Here is a 6,953-nt window from a genome sequence, read left to right as displayed (position 1 = left end):
GCATACCCGCACCGGATAAAGTACCCACACGGTGTTTGTTCAAGTCATTTTGTTTCTTGAATTGCTGCCTTTAGCACTGGGACTTCAGCTAAAGGCTCACTAACAAGTGTATCTGTGCCAGCAGTTCCTCCAGGCCCATTAGGGACACTAGCTGAAATATTCCTTACTTTGTAGATGTCTCACAGTTCTTTAACTGGTCATTCAATTCTATTTATTCCATGGGTTTATTACTCGTATTCCTTCCAATAAGAAATCTGTTTCACTCTAGCCGTGCTGTGTTCACTAAGTGGTCAATCTCCCTTAATTAGTTTTGCCAGGCTGGATGGTTTCTTATGTTGTGAACCATACTCAAGGCAGTCTTGCACTCCTTCAAACCACTTCACTCATGAGTCTCTTCAGATGAGATGTTTCCCGCTGTGACAGCAATGTGTTGTATCCCCTTCCTTACCTGTATTCATGTGTAAGTAAAGAACAGCTTTGTGCAAAGTATCCTTCATAATGCAGTGTAGTAGTGTTTCTGCAAATAACATGTCGATAGCAAGGAAACAACTATTACACAGACCCTGCCGCATAGAAAAATATTTTAATTAATCCATAGCCTGGACTAAGCAGTGATAAAATACAAAGCTTAGGCTGTGTGGGACATTACAATGAACACAAACCTTCCCTTCAGCTTGACATCACACTTCTTTGCAATTCTTACAAGTAAAGTTGACTGTACGTACAACATAGTTTATAAAATATGCATGTGGACATTTTCTCTGTTGCTTAATGTATAAAAATATATTGGGTTTCCATCAAAATTAACTTAAAAAAAAACAAAGTTGAACCACACCAATTGATTTGTCTGAGCATCTACAGTAAATGCTGAGCTTTTGCCCTTCATTTTGACACTGCCTTGCTGAGGTATCTTCGTGTCCTCCCCTTTTTGGCCTAAAGTGGGTTGCTGAAAGCAGACCCTATAAGATTATGAAAGAAAGGCAGTTATTTTCCAAGCATTGTGGCTTGGAATGCTAGGATTAAATGATCTCCTCTTCAGTTGGGAAACCTAAAACATTTGACTGCTTAATCAGGAAAGAAAAAGACACATCTGTTGCAGAGGAGGAGGGAAACTAGGGCTAGATAATAAGATTTCTAGATCTAGGACTGTATAATAAAATTTAAGGCAGTCACCTGCGCGGTCTCAGCTCAGATTCATCCCAAACCAGGATGACTGAAATCAATACCTTTGGTGATTCAGTGATCACGAGCTCACACTACATGCCAACAGTTTCAATGGGAAGAGCAGGGTTCAAGTTGCTAGGGCTTTGTGCTTCCCTTCTGATGGAGGGATGATTCCCTGAAGTTGAGGCTGAAGGTTGAGCTAGAAAACTCTTAGTATTGTAACATCACTCATATGCACACAGTGATAAACAGAGTGTGGCACATCTATTTACACACCCTCCCACATGTAAACCTCTCATTATTTACACCTTGTACAGAAATTCAGTGCTGTTAACAACTTTTGACTTGTATATTGTGAAAGCAGCTACTGCTAAAAGATGCAAATACATTTGACACGTAGAGACAGAAAACTGGGAATTAATATATTGCACTGTTGAGACAAGCAAGAAGGAGGATGAGATGGTGGTTGGTTTACAGCAGTACATAACAGACCAATATCATATCCTATAGTTACCTTCTAAAGTTCTATGTGAGTATGTGGAAGAATATCTGGGAGATACTAATTGTCTTCTGCCCATTCCATGGGACCTTGAGAGCACGCAGTCTACATACATATCCCAAAAGTTCTGGGCTAAATCGTTGAAAAGTTCATTGTGTTTGGGCTTGGGGGATTCCTTCAGGAATAACATGAAGTCCCAGAGAGCAATGACTGGATCTGCCACCTTGAGTTTCTTCATTTCCACCAGCCCATGGGACGACACCTCCCAGCACTGATGGTCAATCTGGCCCAGGCTTGCAGGAGCTTCTTTCACATAGTCTAGATTGGCATAAACCAGATTCAGTATCAGTACGCAGCCCAACTGAAGATACCACCTTCTCTTCCATACAAATTCCATATTTCAGGATGATACCTGAAAGAAAGCGTACAAAGTCAGTGATTCTGCCAGCATGTTATTTCATTCTTCACTTTGAAGTTGCAACAGGGGAGGTTTGGGTTGGATACTGGGAAACATTTCTTCCCAGAAGAAGCAGTGAGGCAGTGGAATGGGATGCCCGGGGAGGTGCTGGAGGCACCGTGTGGATATGGCACGGAGGGACATGGCCAGTGAGCATGGTGGGGATGGGCTGATGGCTGGACTGTGATCTTAGAGGTCTTTTCCAACCTCAATGATTCTATGTTCCTATACCCTGAGGGATTATTTATACTTTTTGGTTCTGCATAGTACTCAGTTCTTACAGAGCAGTATTCTGTTTCTAACCACAGAAGAGATCCCATTCAGGTGCCCACCCTTCTAACTCCCTTCTAAAACCTCACTTGCTCACTACACTTCAGCGGGCAGTACGACTATCCTACCTCTCACAACAAAACGGAAGAGTTTCACACAGGCAGTTACTAAAAAGCAGTAGTGGGTTTCGTACTTACAGCGTTCCTGCGATGAGATGAAGAACACCAGCCCTGAGACGACGGTAGTCAGCCGCCTGGAGGAGAGGCAGAGCAGTTCCCGAACGGACAGCGGGTGCCTGGCTGCTGCTGGGCGGCGGGACTGAGCGGCGGCACCGAGAGCAGCCGAGCAGCAGGGCAGGGCACAGCGGGCAGGGCACAGCGGGCAGGGCACAGCGGGCGGCAGCGGGGCTGCGACCGCCACACCTCTCCCCGCAGCTGCCCCTGCGCTCGGCGGTGTCACCTCGGGGAGGGCACGCGTGTGGGCAGGGCAGGGCAGGGCAGGGTTGTGGGGGGACACGGCGCGACCTGGAGCAGATCTTTCCCCTCATCGGTTAATATGAGCGCCCTCCCCATTGACAAACGCACCTGCGGTCCCGCCTGCCCGCCGGGACGGACACGCATCAAAATAACGATTCAAAGCAATGGTACAGCATGCACCCAGCACTCTGGTTGACGTTTTGCAGAGGCTCGCTGCCCTGAGGCTGATGTGACACCGTTATTACTTTTTTAGATCTCCTGTAACTTGGCTGCCAGGGGAGTTTTCAAAGCCATTTTATTGCACTCAGCCCCTCCAGACCCTGAACGCTCACAGCAGCCCTGCACACTGCAGCTCGCGTCCCTCAGTCTGCAGCCAGGACCTCTGAGCAGGTGCTGAGAACCGACGAGAAGCAGATCTTTCTTCCAGCTGCTGCGGAGGTCTTTCCCCTCCCACTAAGGGCATGCCGTGGCTCCCAAGAAGAGAAGCCTGCTGGAAGACCAGTGGCTCAAAGCCAGCAGTAACACGGCTTACGATGTGCTCCAAGGTGTGCTCCTGTGGTTATTTCTCCTTATATTTAGGTCTAGATGCCCGCTTACCCACAGCTCTGGGGATTTTACCAGTGACATTTCCTCATTTGTTAACACTGGACATCAGAGTCTGTCCTGTGTGAAGTGTGGATCTGTGGGTGTGAAGTATTTTAGTGTCCTGTGGTGTGAAGAATGGCAAACGAGGCTACACTGCACAACCATGTTTGGAAGCCAAAGGCAAGTGCGTGCATGAAAAGCTCAGGCAGAAAACCAACTTATTTCTCACATGCAAGCATTCTAGCACAACGTGGGGGCAAATACTTTATCTGCAAGTAGCATCCAGGCACCTGAAGACCAAGCGTTGTGTCACCTGTCTGGTGGCTGCCATATAGATCTTGTGCTTTTACAAAGCCGTTCTGGTGCTCGCAGCTTATGCCAGGGATCTGAGGCACCGGCAGGGCATGGGTGGCCCCACAGCTCTGCTCCTTCTCTTCAACAGCTCTCTTTCAGCCTGTGAGTGAGGGAGATGGGGGTAGATCCCCGCTGAGATGTTGCATGACGGAGTGCAGTCTGCCATACACCAGGAGAAGGCTCATGGAGCTGAACTACAATAAAGTTCCTTTCTTGAATTCAAGTGTCAAACAACAGCTTAAGAACACAATTCAAACTGTATTTTTCTATGTAGTACATCTATGAAAAGTAATGTAAAGGGAATTGTGATGCCTGAAGCACTCGGGCATGTAAAACTGGTAATGGTCTCAGTTCCAGGAGGTCCTTTCTTTATGGGAAAGCAGGCTGATGGGAACAGGGACCAATATGCAGTAAAACTGGGTCTATCTCACTTTCATAACATGCTTTGGCGGAACAGAATGTGACAGGAACAGCCTGTTCTTGTAACTGAAAATATACACTGACTTCTGCCATGAAAATAATGCATACAGGACTTAAAGGCAGATACAAATCTGCTCTGAAGCAGCAGTGCTCAGTGATCTGCAGGTAGGCTTTCCAGCTTAGCAATATAAAGTTTCTATGCCTTGTTCCAAAGTGGTGCCTACACAGTGAAAACATCTAGAAAACTGGAGTACTGGTGTCTTACATGTGAGCCCTCTGCACCTTTGAAAGAATCTAAAGCTGTGTTAGATGTAATTACTCCTCCAAATTCCAGAGCAGCATTAATAACCAAGGAGACTAAAGCACTAAGCAGGCTGTGCAAGGAACCTGCTTAAAGAAAGCTCAAGCCCACTTTTGGTATTCAGTTTTCAACTCAAGGAAAGCTTTTCCCCTTTTTGTTTCCTTTATGCAATATCAGATTGATTACCCACGATTCAGCTTTCAGAGAAACAGCCACAATTTGAAAAGCAGTGTGAAGATCTGGAAGCAATAAAATCTAAGTTAAATTTCGAGATGTGTGCTGCATTCTTCACTCCGCTGGGGCTCAGGAGGAGCGCAGTAGGAGCAGCACACACCAGGTGCAAACCACCGACAGCAGCACGTTTCACACGGACAGCTCTATGAGACTGAAAAAGGTGAAAGGTAACTGTGATTTTAAGCTAGCTGACAGCCGAAGCACTTCCTTCAAAATTCTCCAACATCCATAGCGATCCAGCGCAAGTTTTGAACTGCTGCACTTCAGCTCAGTCCTCTCATTACTGTGGCTGCGGCATCTCCACCTAGTGGCACCTCGCAGCACTGAAGAGCCTGCCCTCAGCAGTGGCAAAATCGATTCCTTTATAAAAAAAATAGTAATAAGAAGTTAAACTCAACGGTAGAAATAATACAACAATTCTGTGTATTCAGTTCACCTGAACTTCGGATATGCTGATATAGTTACTTCATTCAATTTTTATTTCCATCTGTGGTGTTGTAAGGAGGCATTTTCTGCACGTCTGTAAAGGCCAGGGAAGAGAATTAACCTGTGCTCTTTAATTATTTCAACTTTACTTCCAAATAAAGCTGTAATGCTACAGTGATTTAATTTCACTTCTAAATATTTCCATGTATGTTTCCTGTTCCCTGGACTGTGAAAAACTGCACATAATGTACAAATACTAAAAACTGTGTCTGAAAGCTTTAAAATTCCCATGGAAAGAGATGTTATGGTTTCTTGCTGTTAATGCTGGCAACACGATGCATTACCTAGAGATCTAAATCACGCCAGAAAAGGAACCAGATGGACCGCTGTGATTTGATGTAGCAGTACCTTTGTGAATTCCAGGCTCTCACATACACGATCTGAAGCACGCAGCAATAGGAATAGCAGGCACTGAAGCTTTACGGAGCACGGAAATCAGAATATGAATTGATTACATACTAAATCGATTTGGGAACACTAACAGCCTTTTGTATGGCTGAATTACAGATATCTGTGTGAATACACATCTGCACGCTCCTACATAAACAGGATTCAATGAATATCAAGAATTGAGTCACCCTCCACATCACTGATTAGCAGCATCGGAAGTGTCTTGTGTGCTTGCTCATGTACTTAGCAGTATAAAAGGTTCCAGAAAATGTCCAATGGCACATTTCAAAGGAAATGTTATTTAACTTCTTGCTGGTGGGTATTTGTTGATACGAACTTGCTTGGTTGCCTTCTCTCCAGGCTGAACAGCCCCAGCTCTCTCAGCATGTCCTCATAGGAGAGGTGTTCCATCCCCTGGATCATTTTTGTGGCCCTCCTCTGGACATGCTCCCACAGGTCTATGTCTCTCCTGTACTGAGGGCTCCAGGTGAGACCTCCCAGTGCAGAGCGGAGGCGCAGGATCACCTCCCTTGCCCTGCTGGCCACAGTTCTTTAGATGCAGCCCAGGATACATTTGGCTTTCTGGGCTGTGAGGGCACAGGGCTCGCTCACATCCAGCTGCCATCCATCAGTACCCCCAGCCCTTTTTAGCAGAGCTGTGCTCAACCCTTACATCCTCCAGTTTGTACTGATTGTGGGTTGCCATGACCCAGGTGCAAGACCTTGCACTTGGAGCTGTTGAACCTCAGGAGATTATCCAGGGCCTTGCTTTGTTTAGCTTGTTTAGCTTGCTTGGGTCTCTCTGAATGGCATCCAGTCCCTTGGGGGTGTCAGCTAGACCACACAGCCTGATGACATCTGCAAACTCACTGAGGGTGCACTCAATCCCATTGTCAACATCACTGATGAAAATGTTGAAGAGCACAGGTCCCGGTACTGACCCCTGAGGGACACCACTCATCCCGATCTCCATTCGGACATTGAGCCATTGAGCATGACTCTCTGGGTACAACTTCACAACCAATTCCTCATTGAACAGTCCACCCACTAAATCCATATATTTCCAATTTGGAGAGAAGGATGTTGTGGAGGACTTGTGCTAAAGACCTTGATGGAGTCCAGATAGATGGTTCATAGGTTCATAGGTTCATAAGGTTAGAAAGGACCTACAAGATCATCTAGTCCAATCATCCTCCTATCACTATCCCTACCCAACTACTACTAAATCAAATCCCTTAGCACCTCATCTAAACACTTCTTGAACAGCACTAGGGATGGTGCCTCAACCACCTCCCTAGGCAGGCCATTCCAGTGCCT

The sequence above is a fragment of the Cyrtonyx montezumae genome, unplaced genomic scaffold, assembly GCF_038088225.1.
Source record: "Cyrtonyx montezumae isolate F1298 unplaced genomic scaffold, pur_monq_1.0 scaffold_14, whole genome shotgun sequence".
Classification (NCBI taxonomy): domain Eukaryota; kingdom Metazoa; phylum Chordata; class Aves; order Galliformes; family Odontophoridae; genus Cyrtonyx; species Cyrtonyx montezumae.
Note: the sequence above shows the minus strand (reverse complement) of the source record.